Genomic DNA, 22,169 nt, shown 5'->3' on the forward strand with positions numbered 1-22,169 from the left:
CCCACAGAAGAACTAGGAATGTGCACTTTCTGCAAGGCAAGCTGCCTCCCCAAAGAGACACAAAATGACTGGACGGAGCCACTTAGGCCCAGTTCCTTTTTCCAACTCGGTGGCTGGGTTAGTCATTCCTGCTCTCTGAGGCAAGCGCATGAGGGGACAGAATGGCCCGAGTGCTCTCTACGGCCACTGCCATTACATGGGTATGTCAGGACAGGAATACGATTGTCGTAGAGGCTGTTTTGTCTTCTTCCATCTCTCTTCCCCTTCTCCCCTTATGTTATATAACCCCCAATTTCACTGATTTACAGTGAAGCCTGAAAGAAACACAACATTTCCCTGAAGTGGTGACATGACAAAGTTCTGGTCCATTAAAAGTGAAGCATGCCAACTTCTTTAAAAGATAACTGACACATATATTTGTTTCTCATTGATTCTCTCCTCCTCCCTTTATACTTGGCCTAGGAAACGAACCATGAGAGATGATGGACTCTGAAAAACAAACTGAGGGTTCTAGAGGGGAGGGGGGTGGGAGGGTGGGTTAGCCTGGTGATGGGTATTAAAGAGGGCACGTTCTGCATGGAGCACTGGGTGTTATGCACAAACAATGGATCATGGAACACTACATCAAAAACTAATGATGTGGGCGCCTGGGTGGCTCAGTTGGTTAAGCAACTGCCTTCGGCTCAGGTCATGATCCCGGAGTCCCAGGATCGAGTCCCACATCGGGCTCCCTGCTCGGCGGGGAGTCTGCTTCTCCCTCTAACCCTACCCCCCTCTTGCGCTCTCTCTCTCACTCTCTCTCTCTCTCAAATAAATAAATAAAATCTTTAAAAAAAAACAAACTAATGATGTAATGTATGGTGATTAACATAACATAATAATAATAAATAAAAAAACAGATCAAGTCTTTGTCAGTGGATACCTCTGGAAAGTAGAATTGGGGGAGTCGTTTTTATTTTATTTTATTTAAAAATTTTTTAAAGAATTTATTTATTTATTGGACAGAGAGAGATACAGCGAGAGAGGGAACACAAGCAGAGGGAGTGGGAGAGGGAGAAGCAGGCTTCCCGCAGAGCAAGGAGCCCGATGTGGGGCTCAATCCCAGGATCCTGGGATCATGACCTGAGCCGAAGGCAGACACTTAACGACTGAGCCACCCAGGCGCCCCCCCTTTTTTTAAAGATTTTATTTATTTATTTGACAGAGAGAGACATCATCTTTATTTCAGATGTTTCTTTATTGCTTGAATTTATTATAATAAATATTAATTTCATAACTTAAAATATTAAAGATAAACTTTTAAATGTTTCCTATAGATGGCCCTCCCTAGGATGCCATATTTTAGGCTATAATTTAGGACTTCCTAACTTTTTTTTTTTTTTTAAAGATTTTATTTATTTATTTGAGAGAGTGAGAGTGAGAGAGAGCATGAAAGGGGAGAAGGTCAGAGGGAGAAGCAGACTCCCCACTGAGTGGGGAGCCCGATGTGGGACTCGATCCTGGGACTCCAGGATCACGACCTGAGCCGAAGGCAGTCGCTTAACCAACTGAGCCACCCAGGCGCCCATAGGACTTCCTAACTTTTGAAGGAACATTAGCATCATTGGGAGCTTTTCTTAAATTGCAATGTAGGGGACCCCCTCTTCTTTCCTGCCCCTCCACACTGATTTCTTTACTCTGGGGTGGGATCTGGGTATGGGATCTGGATGGGATCCAAAAGTCTTTTAGGTCTTTGTTGTGTGTAGTGCAGGATGAGAACCAATGGACTTCGTCACCAACTCCTCACTGGGGCACATTAGTGTCACCTGGAATGCTTTGAAAAACCCTGAGTCCTGACTGAATCTCAGAGCAACACCTCCAGAATCTGGAGTTCCTCAGGTGGTTCCAAGGTGCAGCCAAGCTTGGGAACAGCTGTTACTGCCCAAAAATCTTTTGGAAACTTTCTTCCAATTTGCAAGTAAGCTGATAAAATAAACTTTTTGTTTTATCTATGTCTTAGCCAAATGAATAAGGTTGCTAGATGAAATACAGGATGCCTGGTTAAATTCAAATTGCAAATATCAATTTTTAGTAAAAGATTGTCCCATGCAATGTTTGAGACTTGCACACATTAAAAAAAATATTCATTGCTTATATGAAAATCACATTTAATTGGACTTCCTGTATTTTTACTTGTGAAATCTGGCAACCCTACAAACAAAATACAAAAATCACTGAAGAGTACTTTAGACCTTCTCTGCATGTAAAGGAGCTTTAAGAAGATTGAATTCTTGCGGTGCCCGGGTGGCTCAGTCGGGTAAGCAGCTGCCTTCGGTTCAGGTCATGATCTCAGGGTCCTGGGATGGAGTCATCGTCCCCCCCCCCCCCCCCGACATTGGGCTACTTGCTCAGCGGGGAGCCTTTTTCTCCCTCTGCCCCTCTCCCGACTGGTGCGCACGCGCACTATCTCTCAAATAAATAAATAAAATGTTAAGAAAAAAAAGAAGATTGAATACTTAAGGAAGAAGCAAAGAGAGATCACCTTGCGAATGCCCAGTAAAACAATCTACAAGTTGTCATTACTTATCTCTCTTCCCCAATATTCCTAGATTTTTAACTGGCTCAATTCCTTTGCTGATTTCCCCGACCCAACTCAAAAATAAGCAAATAATTCCCCAACCCCACTCCTATCTCTCCCACTCCACCCTTAATCCTTCCTTCTTTCAGCCAACTAAGATTTTGATCATCTTTTTTTCTGAACCACACAGAAAAGATTCTAAACCAAGGAAATGCAGAGTTGGATTGGCTTGTGTGTGTGTGAGTGTGTTTGTGTGTGTGTTGTGCCCTTGAGACTCTTTTTTAAAGGTATCATCCTGTTTTTATTCATGTGGGAATGTAACCTTCAGGGTATATCCTGTCAGTGTTAAACTAGGAATTTATTTTTATTTATTTATTTATTTTTAAGATTTTTATTTATTTATTTGACAGAGAGAGACACAGCGAGAGAGGGAACACAAGCAGGCGGAGAGGGAGAGGGAGAAGCAGGCTTCCCGCGGAGCAGGGAGCCCGACGTGGGGCTCGATCCCAGGACCCTGGGATCACGACCTGAGCCGAAGGCAGGCGCTTAACGACTGAGCCACCCAGGTGCCCCTAAACTAGGAATTTAGATAAATTTATCTCCTAACTGCTGCTTTCAGTGTCAGCTTCAAACATAAACCAGAGTCTCCTTCGGTAAATGGTCTACTGCAAAGAAAGAAGTACTATTATCTGTACCAACTTGAAAACTCTGTTGCCTAGAATTCGTTATTGACCACACAAATCACCACTATAGATAACAAATATATGATAAGGGAACAACGAAGGCTTACACGGTGACAGTGTCCAATATTCAGTTGCGGGTGGGGAAGCATGTATCCAGCAAGTATTAGATGTTTTCTGGAGAGACATGTGGTGTATCAGAAAGAGTGTACAAGATGTTCTGGAGCCCAGACTTTGCTTTGAGCCTAGCAGCTGCCCTTGCTAATTAAGTGACCTTAGGCTAGAAATGAAGATCTCGTGCTCCTCCACTTTTGCATCTGTAAAATTAAAACCATAATGCCTGACTTGTTTTGATAAGTGTTTTATTTATTTATTTTTTTTGATAAGTGTTTTCATAAGAATTCCAATGAGGTAATTATGTGGCTAGGACTGGACTATTCCAAACATTAGCAATTTTACTACGTAAAAGAAAAGAAGGAAGAGTAGGAACAGGATTTGTTTTGCTCTGCACAAAGAAATCTAGCCGGACTCTGGTACGGTCTTTTCTGCATTATCAAAGCATACTGACCCAGAAATACCCTCAAGGGATAAAAGAAATGCCAGTTAGCAGGCCAACTGTAAGCACTGATTTTTCTAAGGAAAAAGAAAAGATGAAAATGCCAAGCCACAAGATTAGCCCCCTTAGAGGTTCCTGGAATCCTGAGTGGGGATGGTGGATTTCTTAAATAATCATGTTCCCTTCTCTTGGTTAGATGGAAGCATTAAGTCATCTGACCCAAGGATGAGTCATAGACAAACTTACGGGAAGATTCCCAAAGTCTGAGTGGTAAAGTAAGTGAAATGGAAAAAATGTGTATGGATGCCATGTTTCCATATGTCTAGATAGATTAGCTAATATATGTTCCCCTTATGAACCAGACCCAATTCTGTTTTTAGGGCTCAAGGAGACTGCATTATGTTGAGCTCTTCTAAGTCTGAATATGTGTTCATTTAGACAAGCTCTAGGTTCAAGTGTACTATTACAGTTTTCATGGAAAATTTTAAAAAAATCAAACAGCATAAGGGCACCTCGGTGGCTCAGTCGGTTGAGCATCTGACTCTTGGTTTTGGCTCAGGTCATTATTTCAGGGTGGTGAGTAGGGCTCTGTGCTCAGCGGGAGTCAGCTTGAGATTCTCTCCCTCTGCCCCTCCCCCCTGCTCGTGCGCGTACTCTCTCTAAATAAATAAAATCTCAAATGAAAAAATTAAACCCTCCTAAAAAAAACTAACTTAAGTAACCCTATTATCTATCTATCTATATATAATTCATATATTCAATTCTTAGACACATTCTTTACAAACTTAACTGCCCTGTATACACATCCATTGTTAACAAGATATTTATTCTTCACAAGGACTTAGGGTGAGGCCAGTGTGGAGAATCTTCTAAGGTCTCTGTTGCTAATAACAGTTTTGGAAATCATATTTTAAAAATGACTCCCCAAACTACAAAACTCAGTCTGTACCATAAATTCTATGACTCAGTTGAATGGCTCACCACACTCACCCACTTATCTCAAATCCATTCTCAAAGATTAACCAAATTAAGTTACGCCCTTCTGAAAATCCTCTAGTAGCTTTCCATTTATCCATATGCTATGAAGTAAACTCAGTTTTCTCTCAGGGCCCTAGATCATCCTTCCCAGATCCTAAGGAAGCTTATTCCTTTTCTTCACAGTTCACCTGCTCAGAAAGGCATGCCTTGACCCCTCTATCTAAAATATTTCCAGTCTCCCAAATCAGTCTCTCCTTGTCAGCACTTATATGTTTATTTGTTTATAGTAGTTTCAGAGAAGGCAGGGATTTTATGTTTTATGTTTACTACTATATCTTCATTGTGTTTAACAGCGTCTAGCAAGAAGCAGAGACTAAATAAATATTAACTAAATGTATTGAATATAGGCAAAATAACATGGCCTCTGTAAAGATAATTCTAAAAGAGGAATTTAAAAAGGTATGGATAAGAATAGCATCATTAGAATAATTGTGTCCCTAGCTCGGATGGCTACTTTGAAGGAAATTTATTATTTATTCGGAATATTCTTTAACCATAAGACAAAAAAAAAGAAAATTTTTGTTTAAGAATACAAGAAATTGTATATATTCAGCTTGACTCCCGGCTCTTATGGTCTTGTAAGCCTTTTGGCAAGAGATATTTAACTTCTGGCTATTGATTTTCCTGGGATATAAACCCAGGAATAATTTCCTCCTCACCAGTTTGTTTTGCAGAGAGCTTTTCTGGCTAGGCCCTATCTGTTGGCTATGGTCAGGAATCCAACAGATGTCTCAGAAGTAGGCCTGGGAGCCTGGGAGATGTTAGTTGGACTCATTTCCATCTCAGAACAACTGGTTGCTGGTAGATGAAGCTACTAGTTGAGGAGATGGGAGTTTACTGTATTGTGTTGGACATTTGTTACAAAGAGAAAACAAGGACACCCCAGTTGGTCAAATGGTCAATCTGAGGCTGTGTCAATAGTTTCCGGAAGGGAGGAGTGATGGTTGTCGGTAGCAACCTCTTCTTGTCTTTTTGCTGTTATACCAAGAATGGTATATTAATAAAAGATAACAGGGGCTTGGTTATAGGGCAGAAGCTTTCTTGTATCTGAGCCTTGACCTTTACATTTATAGATGGGAGTAATTAATGACTTTTTTCATCTCTAGGTTGGGAAGACTTCTTCAAATTGGTAAATACTTGAAAAACAACAATAACAACAAAAACTCAGTGCCAGGCTATTGGCCCTGGGCACAGAAATGTAGGCACAAGGGAACTCGATCAAGGCTAACTTAGCTGACTCAGCAGAAGTGAATAAAGCTGAAATATAAATCTGTTCAGAACAGGATGCCAATGAGAAGCAAACCTTGGGTTGAGGGCCTATATTCAAGAGGAGGGGAGTAGTGTCAAAGAATGGTGTGGTCATGTTTTAAACTACCTGAGTTCCAGACAGGGAAACAATTCTCTGGAGCTTAAGGTAAAGAAGTGTCTAACCCTGTGAGCTTAGACCCAGTGATAAAGAATGAATAAGAGATAAAACAAAAGGCTTCAGAGCCCAGTGAGTCCGAGGTAGACTTGGATAGTTCAGGGCTGGGCTGGACTGAGCTTGAGAAGGATCAAGATTTCTACGGTAGCAGAGCTGGGTATGAAGAGATTGAATGAGAAAGCTTGGCAAAAAAAATGGGAAAATAAAGTAGAAATAAAGAAAATAAAATCACTCATAATCCAATCACCCAGAAGTAACTAGAGTTTACATTTTAATGTGTTTCTTTCAGTGTTGTATCTGCATGTATGGGAGTGAGAATTTCACAATTTCAGTGAGTGTGTATGTGTGTGTGAGCATGCATGTGAAACAACATTTTGATCCTACCATATATGTCTTGTGACATTGTCTCAACCAATTTAATATGGTGGGAATGATACTATGTAACTTATGAAGCTGGGTCATGAAAGGCAATGCAGTTTCTAACTTGTTTTCTGAAATACTCACACTTGGAACCCTAAACCACCATGTAACCTCTGAGTACTTTGAAGCTGCCAAGTTATGAGTTAGCCTCAGCCCCATGGCTAGACCATGTATAGGTGCTGAGGTCAATAATGAGAGTAATGAGCCTTCAGATGATTCCAGCTCTGGAGGGTTTCCCCTAGCCTTCATGTGTTCCCAGCTGAGGCCCCAGACATGCAGAAGCAGAGTCATGCTGTTCATACTATGCCCTGTCTGAATTACTGATGGTAGAATCTGTGAGTTTAATAAAATGGTTGTTTTAAAATACACTGCCATTTGGGGTAATTTGTTACACAGTAATAGTAACCAAAACAGGAAACTTGAACCCAACTTGAGTCAGACTTCTGACAAAGAGCTGAAGTCAGCTATTTTTTCCATGACCCAGGAGCCGAATGCAACCCTTCTTCTTAAGGTTAACATAATGCTTTTCCCAAATGTTCCACCAACTCAAACAGCCTGAAGGAGAAGTTCTGCTTCCTATTATAGAGATGCCCAAGGAGGCTCTAGGAATAGAAACTCCTCTTAATAAATCATATCCTTTCCTTAATAAGGAAATATCCTTAATAAATTATATCTTTCACCTGTGCAACTTCTGGATCCTTAGGATTTAAGGACTCATTTTCTTTACCTCTTAAAATTCTAGAAATCTTCTAAAATCTTCCTAAAAAACATTCACTTGCCTGTCTCCTTGCCTTCCAGTTTGGGTATAGCTGAAGATTCTAATATCTGAAAATTTTTTCAGGCTTGACCTGGGTCACATATACCTTGAATGTCAGAGGTGAGAAGAGGAAATGAAATCAAAGTAAAGAACACAGATACAAGCTGGAAGCACAGAATGAAATTAGGAACCAAAGGAAATGTAAAAAGAACTGTTGTTCTTGGTTATTGTGTACCAGTAGTTACATGTGTTATGTCATTTCCGTATAACAGCAATCTTAATGATGAAGGTATTTTTTATCAGTCATATAATAAATGGATACACAAATTTTTCCCAATATGGCTGATAATCATACCCAGGAGTCTGTCAGGAGTTTGAAACCAGATCCTGCTCTCTTAACCACTAGACCGTACTGTCTAGAAATAGTCAAAACTATTTTCATAATAATATTGAGTTTATTTTACTTTTTTCACTCTTATTATCTCATGTGCGTGTATTTGGAAGATCTGCATAACTTAATGAGCCAATATATTTCACATTTTTAATGCACAGTGTTACAACATCATACATAAGTAAAAGATCCATTCAAAGTGCAAAATAGACCAATGAATTTTAATGTAACAGAATACCAAACGTTCATTGACATGATTCACTTTGCAACTAACCTTTCAGATGCAAATTTTGATGTGGCATCAAAGAATATCCACAATTATCTAAAAAGGCTATTACAATAATCTTGTCTTTTTTGTCTACATATTTGTTTGAGACTAGGTATTGTTCATATACTTCAACCAAAAACCAAAACATCACAACCAATTGAATGTAGAAGATATGAGAATCCAGCTGATTTCTATCAAGCAAAATATTTTAAAAATTTACCATTCTTCCTATGAAATATATTTTTCATAAAATATGTTATTTATGTTAACACATAGTGACTACAACATGTAATGAATAAATAAATATTATTTAAAAGTCTGTTTTATTTTGACTATGGTAAGTATCAATAAATATAACCTACACAAACAAAACATCTTTGGGGCCTGTCCTAGGCAGTTGAGGCTGCCATAAAAAAAAAAAAAAATAGACTGGGTCTCAGTGGCTTAACCAGCAAATATTTATTTCTCTCAGTTTTGAAGGCTGGGAAGTCCAAGATCAAGAAACAGCAATGGGAGTAGGGAGGGAAAGTAGTTCAAACCATTTATACTGATGGCTTCCACTTTTTCTATTAAGCAGAAGACAAATGGTTCTTTTAAGATTGAGATTGTACAGAGGATCTTGAGGAAAGAAGTAAAGAACTCTACAAACCATTACAGGAATAAGAGAGAAAGCTTTCCAGGAACATTTAGTCTTATGCTGGCAAATGATCACAGATAAACTGTGGATGGAATTCCTGAAACTTTCCATGGAAAAACTTAACAAATGTTTTTGTTGTTATTGAATATTGTTCATTCATATTGTGTTTAGCTCATGTGAAGAATGAAAAATGAGGAAAAGGGTGTCTTATAAAAATGACTACAATAACGTCTTGGAGTTAGATATGTTAGGTAATTCTTACTAAACCGTGCAGCAAATTAAATTAAAGGTTTTTATTTCTCTCAGAAAAGCCACTCTCCATATTCTTCTCACATATCCACTATAGATTAAAAGCAATTGACTATTTCAGATTTAGTTTGTGGCTTTAAAGGATAGAGCAAGGGTATACCATTTATGAGGTTGGAAATACACACTTGATCAAAAATCTCTTCCTGGAACTAGCATTCAAAGTTCCCTAACTCAGAATTGCATTATTGATATAATTTTAAAAACATGTGGTGGGCTCCACCTTGTCTTATTCACAATCTGCAATGACCTATCTACCTCTCAAGCAAATCTATGAAAGTATTAAAAAAAATGCTACATCAGCTTCATTCATATTTCAGAATGATTACATGTATTTACATGGGGGAAGTTGGTTGTTCAGGCTGCAAGGCAAATGGAAGGCTTCGGTGTAACTCTCGGCCTGGCGTGTGTCGGGGCCTGGGAGGGGAGAGAAGGCAATTCTGGTGAGAGCTCACTGCAGTAGCAGATCTTAAGGTACAAAAGGTGACCCTGCACATCATATGGCATTATCCTTTTTTTAATATCCTACTTTTTATAATCCCTCTGAGAGGCAAATGTTTTATTGCTTAACTGCACAAGATTAGCAACACCATCAGTGAGGTGAAATTGTATTAGCTGAGCCTTGAGATGACTCAGGGAAATGTTAAACCTATGTCTCAATTTCAATGACAACATCTTCACACTGTCATGTGACCAAAAACAAACTTTCTTCAAATGACGCAGCAAAAAGACACATAGACTCTTTTTATAGATGGAAATATGAAAGTCTCAGCAACAATTGACAAGAAGGGTACAATATCAGTTTGGATCGTCTTGACAGTGACCAAAGACGAAAGGTCAAATCTTCACCTCAGCCTTTAGAGCCCTACCCCCCGCATGACACACAGCAAATGTTAGGCCTCAGGCTTTGGACACATGCACATGGGAAAAAATTATTTTAAAAATACAAGAAATATTGTTAATTTAAAAATTATTTCTTCAAATATGTTTTATTCTTTCAAATTTCAGCCAACAGACAATACTGTACTGATTTTTTGGAATTTCTACCCCTATGATTGCAATTAATTATATATACATATATATGATCATATACGTAAAGATTGGTAGAGTTACACCAAGACCTATTTGTCTACACAACAGGAAAGCAAGCATATGTTTAAACAAATTTACATGGCCTCAAATTAAACTTTATTTAGTCCCTCAAAACACTTACTGTCTTTTAAAATTCCGTAATTAAACACCTTGGAGAAATGACAAATATTTTATAGTAAGCAGTTGATAGAAAAATGAATATTTTCTGAAGAAATCAATGTGACATCATGTTATTAGTGATGTCCAGTTTAGATTGACTGACTTTACAAAATACTAGTAAATATATTTTATTAAAATCAGAAAAGGTTTTGGGGCACCTGGGTGGCTCAGTTGGTTAAGTGTCTGACTCAATTTCTGCTCAGCTCATGATCTCAGGGTCTTAAGATTGAGTCCATGTCGGACACCAGCTTGGAGACCGCTTAAGATTCTCTCTCTAGGGGCGCTTGGGTGGCTCAGTCGTTAAGCGTCTGCCTTCGGCTCAGGTCATGATCCCAGGGTCCTGGGATCGAGCCCCGCATCGGGCTCCCTGCTCGGCGGGAAGCCTGCTTCTCCCTCTCCCACTCCCCCTGCTTGTGTTCCCTCTCTCACTGTGTTTCTCTATCTCAAATAAATAAATAAAATCTTTAAAAAAAAAAAAAAAAAAAGATTCTCTCTCTACCTCTCTCTCTGTTCATCCCCTGCCAGCCCCCTCTCACAAACTCTCTCTAAAAAAAAAAAAAAAATTTACAATTAAAAAATCAAAAAAGGTTTTTTTCAACCAGTTACAGTTTTCTTATGTTGTCTGTAAGTTGCCTCTTGTTTTTCTTTTGACTTCTGATGGGAGAGGTAAATCGAAAACATTTTGTTCTTATCGCATAGTATTATTATTTCAAATCTGATAATACATCACACTTGTTTTTAAATATTTTTAAATGCCAGTTTTCAGATAAATTCTGATAAGATTCACAATAAGTCACAATATAAGACAGTAAACTAACATTATTTTTCATTTATGATGAAACTAGAATTTGACAAGAAGAGAGCATTATGGCTCAAGTGAACATCCCCCACTGGACTGAAAAAGTACCATGTTCAATAGTCACTCTTCCCAAACTGATAGCACATGGTGGTAAGCTTAACACCAGCTTCCTAACATCTGAATCAAAAAGGAGTGGAGAAGTGGAGATTCAGGTACAATGATGCAAGTGAAGCAATTAAAAACAGGGCAGTACAACTATAATAGTTTATAGAGTGGGCAGTGGTATACAATTATATAAGAGGAGTCAAAATCCTGTTTTATTAGTCTTGGTATAGTAAGTAAAATAAGTATATATCAATTACTGAAATACTGGTTAGAAAAAGAAAACAACGAATTGGGTCTTTATATATGACAGAAAGGGGGGAAATAGTAAAGGCACTCATTCATTCATTCATCAGATATTTATGGCATGCCTGCAATTTTCAAGGCTTTGGGGAATACAAACATGAATCAGGTACAGCCCTGCCTCAAAGGAAAATACAACCCATGTGCGAGGAAGTAAATATACTCTGAGATGACATATGTGATGAAGGATACAGGCGAAATGCCAGGCAGGGCAGAGAAGGAAGGGGTATTTGCAGTGGCATGGATCAGGGAGGCCCTTTAGTGATAAAATGATTAGCTGCTTCCTTTTTTACAGAATGTCCAGACACCATTAAATGTATTCTTAGTGACTAGGTCCATCCTGATGATATAGTTTTTAAAAAATAGACCTCTAATATGTTGATCACTTGGACCTTATGTAGCCTATAGTGATGACGATTTCTATCAGGCAACACTACGGAAGTCCCTCAGGTTTTGATAAATGAAAATTTGACAACTAGAAATATCAGAAATATTTATAAATCCATTTCTAAGTCTCACTCACCCCCCCTTCCCCCTAAATCATCTTATTCACACCAATAATTTGCCCATAGGAAATTATTACAAAAATATCATTATTTATAACCACAACAAAGAGATAATTATTTGCTGGGATGGGGGACAGGGAGGTAAAATCAATATGTACCAATGACAATGGGTTCTCTAAGCTTCCATTCTGATGATTTCAGCCCAGTAGGCCTACATGTCTTCACCTGTGAAATGCATGATTGTTAACTACAAAGATGTTTTCTTTATTTAATTAGTAGGTTCTTAAATGCACGTATGAAAAATTCAATTCAATTTAATTAGAAAAATATGTATTAATCAATAAACAGAACAGGCAACATTTCTATTCTTATGGAATTTTTAATATAAAATAGAGAGAATTGAACATATTTTCTTGTGCATTATTTGTTGCATATATGTCTGTTTTATAACTATAATAATAATAAACATTAAGTTGCTGTTTATTATGTGTTAGGCAATGTACTAGCAATTTTAACACTTTGCTCCTTTAATTCATCAACCATACCATGAGCTAGGTACTGTTAACATTCTCATTTTATTGACGGGGAAATTGAGGCTTAATGTAGTTAAACAGATACCTAGTTAAATATAGCAAATTAAACACATGCATTTCTGTCTTTCTCCAAAAATCCAGCTAAAATGTAAGGGAAGGAATAAAAACTAATACGAGTAGGTTGAGTGTAAGTGATATCAGTAAATTATGGGAACGTGTAAAGCAGATAGATCCCTAGTAACCCTCTTAGCAGAGTGGAGAAAGCTGAAACCTGAGTGCCTGCAGACAAGAAACAAAACAGTTCTTGGTGGAGAAAAGGCTCATAATTTGGAGCTGCTGAATAGCTTGGAATGCGAGATTGAGTGGTACAAACAAAGGGCTTGGTTAAAGGTCTGTATAGAAAGTCTGTAGGCCTCAGATCCCCTGTCCCACCTGCATTGCCAGAACACTACTCTTTCTTTGACTTCCTTCCCCCACCAGTAGCTGGAGATTTATTCTCTGCAGAATACCGAACAGAGGGCATGGATTCAGGGACCCACATTAGATGAATATAAGGAAGGGGGAGGGGCAGAGAGAGAGAGAGAGAATCCTCAAGCAGGCTTATTCACTGAGCGCAGAGCCCGCTGCGGGGCTAGATCTCATGACCCTAAGATCATAACCTGTGCCGAAATCAAGAATCCGATGCTTAACCAACTGAGCCACCCAGCGCCCCGTGATAGTTAAATTTTTAAAAATATAATTATTAATCCAAGGAAAAACAGAAAACATACGAGAAAGGAAATGAAACCATAGAAAATTATTTACCTTAACAGTGAATATTATTTACACAACAATAATCATGCAAATTTAGATAGTAATCTAACTAAAATCATGACACATTTTGGGAGGTTTGGAGAGGGAGTGTGTGTGTGTGTGAGAGAGAGAGAGATTAAAGTACTGAATCCTCAATTTACTTGGTAGCCAGCCAATAAACAGATAATGGGCTATGTTGGCTGTCAACCATTTACTCATTCTTCCTAATGGAATCTTAATTTTAAGTTTCCAAAAAAAAACCCCAAACCAAAAAACAACTCCCTCCCATGTGACTCAGAGAAAGGTGACCCTATCCACATCTCTAGGGAAAGATTCTGACCAGGATGTGAGTTGGCAGTCCCTTTCCCCCGCCATGATTGGTTTAGTAATGACCATGTGACCTAATTCTGGCTAATGACACCAGGGGAAGTCTTTTGACATGTTTTTTGGGGGCTGCTGCTGGGCAAAGACATGAGAAATGGCAGTTCCTTTCCTTTTTCAGTATATCTTCATGTCGATGTAATGCCTAGTATGCCTGCACATGTTCTTACCAGTCCAAGAGTGAGGGTAGGGCAAGCCAAGAGCATCAGAAATACTCAGAGCCAGAGACCTAACCCACTATGCCTGGGGACCCTCCTGCTTCTGGACACCGTTCGTTGTGCAGTAGTAGATTTTCTTTAATTTCAACCAGTTCAAGAGTTTAAGAAACCCGGTCAAGATTTCCCAGGTGTTAAGTGGTAGAATTAGGATCGGGACCCAGGTTGACCTGAGTCGAAGATTTGAGGTAAGCATAATGCCATATCACCACTGCTGAAATACCTTCAGCATATACTTTAAAAGTATACTTCAGAGTATACTTTGAATACTCACAAAACTGGTTTTGTGACAGAGAAAAAAAATTAGGGCACATGAAAGTTAGCTGATAGGCAATATTGGTCATGAGTAATGGCTATATTAAAACTTTAATAACTTACCTTTCAATGCTTTAGTTTTGCAATAAAAATGACATTTTTTATGATTTTTTTATGTAACTGAAGTATCAAAATTAATTATTTCCTATGTGTGCACTATACTGAGAATTGACATGGATAACAACAAAAAGACATGAAAGAACATAATATCTCTTCTATTATTTAACTAGGTGCCAAAATCAGTAAACAACAAATGTTATTCTTATCCTTATAAACAAGAAATGACAAAAAATATTACCTTGAGAGGATAATTCAAATTATTATTTTATCTGGGACATCAAGGTCTATCTATCCATAATATTCTGTTATCCAAAATTCAGAACATTTTTTTCTTTAATGGAATTTTATTTAGATACACTATAGACTAAAGAAATGCATAATATGATTTAATTTACTATTTAGCACAGTGATTTAAACATGCATGAATATATTCAAAGTGAGAGAACTGTCTAATTCATTTTGAAATCCTGAGGACAAAGTAGTGTCTGGAATATGGTGCCTGCAGGTAACTATTTGTTGACTGAATAATGAACAACTGTGCACCTACTTTAAGGAAAACATGGGTGGAATAAAGAGAAAAAGGGATTTTCCACTTTTGTGATTGATTTGTGGCAATTTTGCTGGGTGGATACTAGTTGTAACATTTATTTGTTTTTATTTATGCAATAAATAATAATTATTGAAAAACTGAAAAATTCAAAGGTTGGCATTTACATGACTGATTTGATAATACTTTTCATTTTAAGAGATTTTTAAATTTTTAAGAAAAAATATTCTTGTTTAAGAACTTCTTTACATGATTATTTACCCTTTATAGTCTATACCTGAAACATTTTTTTTAAAACTAATAATCCTTGGCATCTAAATAGTGTTCCTACTTTAGGTTAAAATTGTGGTTTTTAAGAATCATTAATAGCTGGAAAAAAATGAGGGCCACACATTAACAAAGTAACATGAGAGCAGTAATTAACAAAAACACTGTGATTGAAGGTAAAGATAAATTAGAGGGCACCCACTAAATGGCTACGTTCAGATACCAGAGTGGTGTCCGAGATAGTAATAGAGAACTTTGCAAAATATGATGCCGCAGGGAGTTCACTGAACATTTCACATATTCACAAGCAGTCAGCAAGTGGGCTGCATGATCATTACAGCTACCTTCAAAGGTATGAAGGTACTCTGTGAATTGTGATCTGTGTCTATAATACAGAAAATTACATCTGATGCAAACCATTTCTTTTGGAAACCTGTAATGGAAAGTACTCTAAAGAAGACAACACTCATAATTCTGGGTGCTGCATTCAGAATGGGCATGGCATGGCATGCTGACCAATGCCATGCTTTTCTCTATTGGCACACCCTTTAAATTAAATCCTTCTACCTTTCAGTTCTATTGCAAAAATATTTCCTTTAATGTATGTCACAAAATTCATTTTCCAGATTTTAGGAATGATGAATTAAAAATAGTACTAGTACTTTCATGGCATATGTTTAAATAATATTCATTTCCTTGGGGCCAAAGCTTTATAATATTCTATGATTTTATTCTCTCTATTCTTTTTATAACATCTAATATTAGAATTACTTATATCTGTTTTATTGCATAATGGATCTATGTATTTCTTAGCTAGGCTACGCTTCATTTCCAATTAACATCATTGGAGATCTCACCAAGTGAAATTATAATACAATCTTTTTACTCATAGTATTCTGACTGAATCAAACACTCATAATCAATGTATGCTAAGCTCAATTCTGCCTTAATCAGCTCTGCCAGAACAGGGATGTTCAGAATCAGACCAGCCAGTGGTGGGGCAGAAAACATAAGGAAGCACCCAATAGCAGGTGGTAAGATAGTGCCAGCAGGAGGCCTTGAGGAGGTTCAGAGGTTGGCGAAGCTAAAGAACTCCATTCTCTGGAGATTTATGAGACAAGGAAAGCTCTGGGTCTGCGATGAACTAGGCTATCAGACAGGGACCCAAGATATAGCTAAATACTTGAGCTAGGGTATGCAAAGAAGAGCCCGGTCACATAGGAAAAAGGTGACAATGTCATTTTTAGAAACTGGGCATGGTGTAAGATCAGAGTTGACTCAGGAAGGTGCAACTCCAAGCTGATCAGGAATTACTGATTATAGATTTTTATATTCTCAATACTTATGGAAAGGATTGGATCTAGATTTAGGGGTAGGACAATGAAAAAATCAAAGGTTTAAAGTTTATATCAGTTTAGGCATTTTTAAGAAGAAAAAGACCATAGAGTTACAAATATAAAATAAGGTAAAGAAGAAGTACTTATTTAGGATAAGAAAAGTAAACTTAACAATTGATGGAATCCTTGGGGTTCAGGTCTCCATTTTTTTCCCTAAGATCTCCTTTGGTAGTTTCTGCAAAATGCTTTTTTGGTAATTGTTCCTGATTACAACCTTGCTTCCTTCTCAACACAGGATATTATACAATTCCCAGACACTCCCAATACGCCCAAGGGGCTCTTGCAAGTGAGGGCACTGATGCTTACACTCTGTCAGCTTCAAGGCAAATGTGCCTCTAGGTAGAGATGTTTCCATAGAGAGGTGTTAAATGGTCCTGAGAAGAAGCAGGTCCAGGAGAATGAGGGACCAGAAAATAGGAAATAGGAAATCATTACATACGACTGTTGAACAAGAAATTTTTGACACTATATTGTGGTTTAATCAGAATTAATGTCATTCTGGTGTCACCTATGTCAGCAAACATGTCACAGCTTCGGTATGGAACTTTGGCAAAATCGTTTAGAAGACTGAATGCAGAAGCCACACATTTCTTTTGCTGACCTTGTAGGGTGACTCATGGCCCAGACAGTGTGAATAGTCATAAAACATCTGTTGGGATCATCTTTGGAGTACGTGTGTGCTCTCTGGCTCTCTTTACTACCCTGGTCTTCTCTTCTTACTTTGAATCTGGCTGAGTTTAGCTTTAGGTCTGACATCATTTTGCTAGGTATGAGGGTTTCACAACTCATACCTAGCCTCGGGGGAGATTCTATACAGTCATGCTCAGATGCCTAAATCATATAATGAAGGTTAAAAAAAAGTGGTTGGAAGTGCTGAATGGGAACTTGAATTTATAAAGGGCTTCTGTCTTTTCCTGAAGACAAAAAGAAGCCAGAGAAGTAAAAAAACTTCAGAAAACAGTCCATGCACATTTCCCCTGTGATAAATAAAAGTTGTTGTTGAAAGCTTTTTTGCTTACCATATGTTAAACATATGTTTATTTTCTCATACTGGTCTTGTCTGGATAGCCAACTCTTGAAAAAGTCACCTTGGAAATCCTTCCCCTCAAATTGCAGCTTGAAGAATTTAAAAAGAAGAGTCTCTCATTCGTAGAAGGCACCTTCAGCTTGGTGGCAACTTGCTCACCCTAAATTTAGAAAGGCTGGCTCTGACGTCTGCTGGGAGGCTGATTTAGACCAAAGGGGCAGCCTGAGAGTTCTGCCGCACAGTGTTCTCCATGCCCTCATCTCTAGTGTATGTTACATTCACTGTGGTTTCTACTCCCATCTAAGCTTTTGAGCTTAAACTCATGTCCATAGTGCTAAAAGCACTGACCTTTTCCCAGGCTTTCTTCTATTTCCCATGTCTCTCTTTTGCAGAATTTTTGCTATTTCTCTAACTTTATCAGTCTCCTTTGCTGACTCCTCCTCTTCCCCTCAAAGCATTTGTCATCTCCAAGTTTCAGCTCTCGGCTGTCTGGTTGTTTTTCCTTCTCATCTATTTCATTTAACCTCTCCTTTCCTCTCCACGCCCAGGGCTATTTCATGTCTTTCCAAGGTTTGACTTCTCATTCATTCAACAAATATTCATTGAATAAATATCCCTGTCTCCTTTTTTTTTTTTCTCACACCTACATTCAAATGATCAAATTTTGTTGGCTCTACAATCAAAATCTACCTAGAAGCTGACTTGCTTTTATCAGGCTGAAAGCACCATCATCTCCTGGACCACTGCATTAGCTTCCAAATTGGTCTCCAGGCTTTGTATTTCATTTTCCCATGCCCCTTAGTCTAACCATGCATCTGGATTCTGTGAGCCTTCTTAAACCCTACACCAGACCCCATCACTACTATGTGTACAACCATCTGGATGGTGTTCTCTCTCTCTTTTTCACTTGTGGTGAGAACATTTACCATGAGATTGATCCTCCTAACAGATTTTTTAAATGTACAGGAGATTATTGTTATCTATGGATGCAATGTTATTCAGTAGATCTCTAGAACATATTCATCTTGCATAACTGAAATTTTACACCCACTGATTAGCTAGCTCCCCTTTTCCCCCTCCCCAGCCCCTGGCAACCACCATTTTATTTTTAGTTTCTGTGAGTTTGATTGTTTTAGATGTAAGTGCCTTATTTCACTTAAATATAATGTCCTTAAGGGCAAAGATGTTATCAGACTCTATGACTGACTTCACACTGTCTGCATGTCTACTTACCTTTGCCCTCCTCATCACTTCTCAGGGGCTACATCTCTCACTGGTCTTAGCCATGGTCACTGAACTCCTGCTCATTGCTAGCTTGCCTTCTTTTACCACTCCAGATATGTTCTAGCTTCAGAATCTTTAAACTCCCTGTCTCTTCTTCCCAGAACACAGTTTTCCCATACAGCACAATGACTCTGTTTCCCTCACCACTTTTAGGTCTTTGCTCAAGCATCATCTTTTCAGTGAGGCTTTCCTAGGACTTCCTATTCCAAGTTTCCACATACCCTCTCCTCCTTGGTCCTTCCTAGTTACCGTTCCCGATTTATTTTCTCTCTACTACTTATTACCATTATATGTTTATTATCTCTTTCTTTATGTAAGAGTCAATGCATAGGGATGTTTGTTTTTTCACTGATATATTTGTTTTATTAGCATCTAGGACAGTGCCTAGTCAGAGTAGGTACACAGTCAGTGTTTTCTGAGTGAATGAATGAATGAAAGAATACATGTTACTATGTGCCAGTTACTTAGTGTGCAATGATGAACAATTGGATCCTGCCCTCAAAAAACAAACTGTTTAATAAAACACTGTCACTAATGAGAGAGTTTTGTTTAAGGAGTTAGAAAGCCTGGAATAGGGATACCTAACTCAGCCCGAGGTTGGATGAGGCGCCAAAGTTGGGCTTCCTGTAGGAGGCCGCACCTGAGCCTGACAAAAGTTAGCCCTTTGAAAGGAGAGGTTTGGAGAGGAGCTTTTTAGATGGAGGGACAACATGAACAGAGGCATGGTGGCTGAGCAGATGCTGTGAGTGGTCCTCTCATTTCTCCTCAAAGCTTTTTACTATTTCCGAATATGTCAACCTGACTTATGGCCAAGAGCTGCATCATTACTGGGAGACTGCTATGCCTATGGACATAAGCAACCTGGAATGCTGAGAATTAATAAGTGCCCCTCAGCTCTTAATGACTAATGAGTGTTGGGGTATGTATACCCCTGTTCTCTTGCCCCTTGGCCAGGATATTTCTGAGGGGTAAGTACAGCAATTTTGTGGGATTGAACTCTATTTAATCACTGTTGTCGATTTAATAATGTACCCATTATCAACGAAATTCTCTCTCCTGTGTCACTTCACCCTCAACTACCCCTTTTCTTTGAAACTCCAACAAACTGTTGATCCTGGAATCTTGGCTTAGGGTTGGCCCTGGAGAAACTCAAATGAAGACAGTGATTTTTACCCAAGCTCTAGAGAATAAAAATGATAAAGTCTTTGGCCTGCTTTGGGACATAATAAAGCAAGCCATATGGGTTGTGTATAGGTATAGGGAGAGGTGATTAGGTTTGATAGTAAAGGAATTTGAATTCTACATGAAGGGATTTAGAATGTTTCCAAATTCCTTCTGAAATCTTTGAGTTGGGGATAAAGTAATCAAAAGAATATCTGAGTATGATGAATCTAGCTGTGGTATATAGTGGTATTGTACTGGGGGCAGGAAAGGTCTACAGTTAGGAAACAGTTCAGGCAGCACAGTTAGGACATATTCAGGAGTGCCTTAGTGAGGTGGCAGTGAGAATGGAAAGGAATAGATGGAGAGAAAATGTCAAGGGAAAAAATGACAAGATTTGGAATCGAGTTCTGCGTGTTGCGGGGGTGAGAGGAGAGCAGCAAATGTCTGAGGCTCTGTGAGTTAGAGAGCAGAAGTATCAACAGAGATGAGGAAGCTGTGAGTGGGATCTGGATTTGATGAGTTAAAGACATTTGGGGTTTGTGCCAGTGGAATGTCCAAGCAGAAATGTCCAGCAGACAGCTGGAAATATATGAAGGCAGGAAGGATTTGGTTTCAGAATTGGAGCTCTTTTAGACAGTGATAAAGGTGCCTGGCTATGTGAAAATCTCAAAGAAACACTTGCTTTATACAAGTCTTATAGTCCTGACCTTGTGACTCTAAAAGAGGAGAAATTTCATAGTAACCTGCAGGCATTGATGGACTTTGCAATTGAAATACATACTTGTGATGTGGAGAGGCTGTAAGTGTGTATAGAGGCAAAAGGGGGAGTGACAGAGCAGAAAGGTAGGCTCTGACCAGGTGAATTCTTGAAGATACGGACAACCAGGAAAGCAAGAAGTCCAATTCAAGGAGTTTGGCACAGTTCAGGTACAGTTGACAGGTTCTGGAATTCTGGAGACTTAGATTTGGTCAAAAGACCAGCCATTCCTTTCAGAGTCCTCAGGCTCGGAAGACTGATGTTTGTTTTCTGCCTAATTTTGTGGAGTGGCGCTGGCCACACGCTGAAGGATGTTATTAGGGAATCCATCCCTTAGCTTTTTCTTCTTCAGGCTAAATAAACCTATTTCATTCTTCTCACAGGTCATAGTTTCCATTTCTTTAATTATTTGTTATCCTTCTCTGAACGTTCTCCAATTTTCCTTTAAAAATCCTGAGACCAAACCTTCAAAACAGTAACAACTAGCTTAGTTCTGGGCACAGGAAATGATTTTCTAAAATGTCACATCCAGGCAACATTTCTTCGCAGGTTTTTCCACCTGTTTTAAATGCGACCATTTATTACTCATCTATATACCATGCTAATTTTAGACAAAATGAGATCATAATGGGATATCTTTTTCAATAATTTTCTGTTTTAACTTCAAAGGCTCAGAGTTGGAAAAGGTATTGGCTCGATTTTTTTTTTTTTTTCATTTTAGGAAAATAGAGGGAGAAGATTACAGAATGCTACCGCATTACCAGTCTGATTCTTTTTCTCCCATAAGATAGCTCATGTCATGAAATATATGAAGCAAAATTGTCACGCTTGTACTTTTTGCCCCTGCTCATCCCAACAGATTAAATACTGGGCTAGCTAAAATGTGATGAGATGTAATACAGAAAAAGGGCATTTGCTTAGACAAGAGTCAAAACTGGAAGCAGGGGAGGACGTGCCAGGGACCTGAGAGATCGCTCAGACAACTCGGGGAGTAATTTTCCATGTGGACTGAAGGAAGATCTTGTAAGGCGCAGCCCCAGGTTACACATGCTGGACTCCAGTTCCGCAGGATTTACAAGCCATTACTGGAGAGAGTCTATGGCTCTCCTGGCACAGGCAGAGGAGGAAGAAATGTTCACTGGACAATAAAAAATTTCGGTTTACAGGGTAAAATAAAAGCAGGGCCTTCCTTCTACAGAGTGAAGAAACTTGCCCCCTGAGTAAGGGTTGAGGGTGGGGGGCGATCCATTTCCATGACTTAAGAGTCTGGCGAGGTCTCTTCAGCGAAGATTGCTGAGGATTTGCAGTCACTGTGATTAGAGAGTAGTCTCCAAATTCAGAGAAGAGCAAATTCACACCCTCTGAGGCTACTGGGAAGCTTCTGGTGCTGAGGCAGCAGAGAAGAAGGGGAGGGGAGCACCGCCCGCCCACCAGAC

At 38.7% G+C, this 22,169-nt stretch overlaps 1 long non-coding RNA gene across 1 annotated transcript; it reads right to left on the reverse strand.

Annotated features, from left to right (window-relative positions):
- Nucleotides 1-665: 665 nt before the first annotated feature.
- LOC116635200 lies at nt 666-21,892 on the reverse strand. Its single transcript, XR_004300126.1, has 3 exons — nt 21,602-21,892; nt 8,311-8,318; nt 666-676 (listed from the first exon to the last, which is right to left on the reverse strand). It is a non-coding gene; the product is annotated as an uncharacterized LOC116635200 (long non-coding RNA).
- Nucleotides 21,893-22,169: the final 277 nt, after the last annotated feature.

Source organism: Phoca vitulina, unplaced genomic scaffold, assembly GCF_004348235.1.
Source record: "Phoca vitulina isolate PV1807 unplaced genomic scaffold, GSC_HSeal_1.0 scaffold10, whole genome shotgun sequence".
Lineage (NCBI taxonomy): Eukaryota > Metazoa > Chordata > Mammalia > Carnivora > Phocidae > Phoca > Phoca vitulina.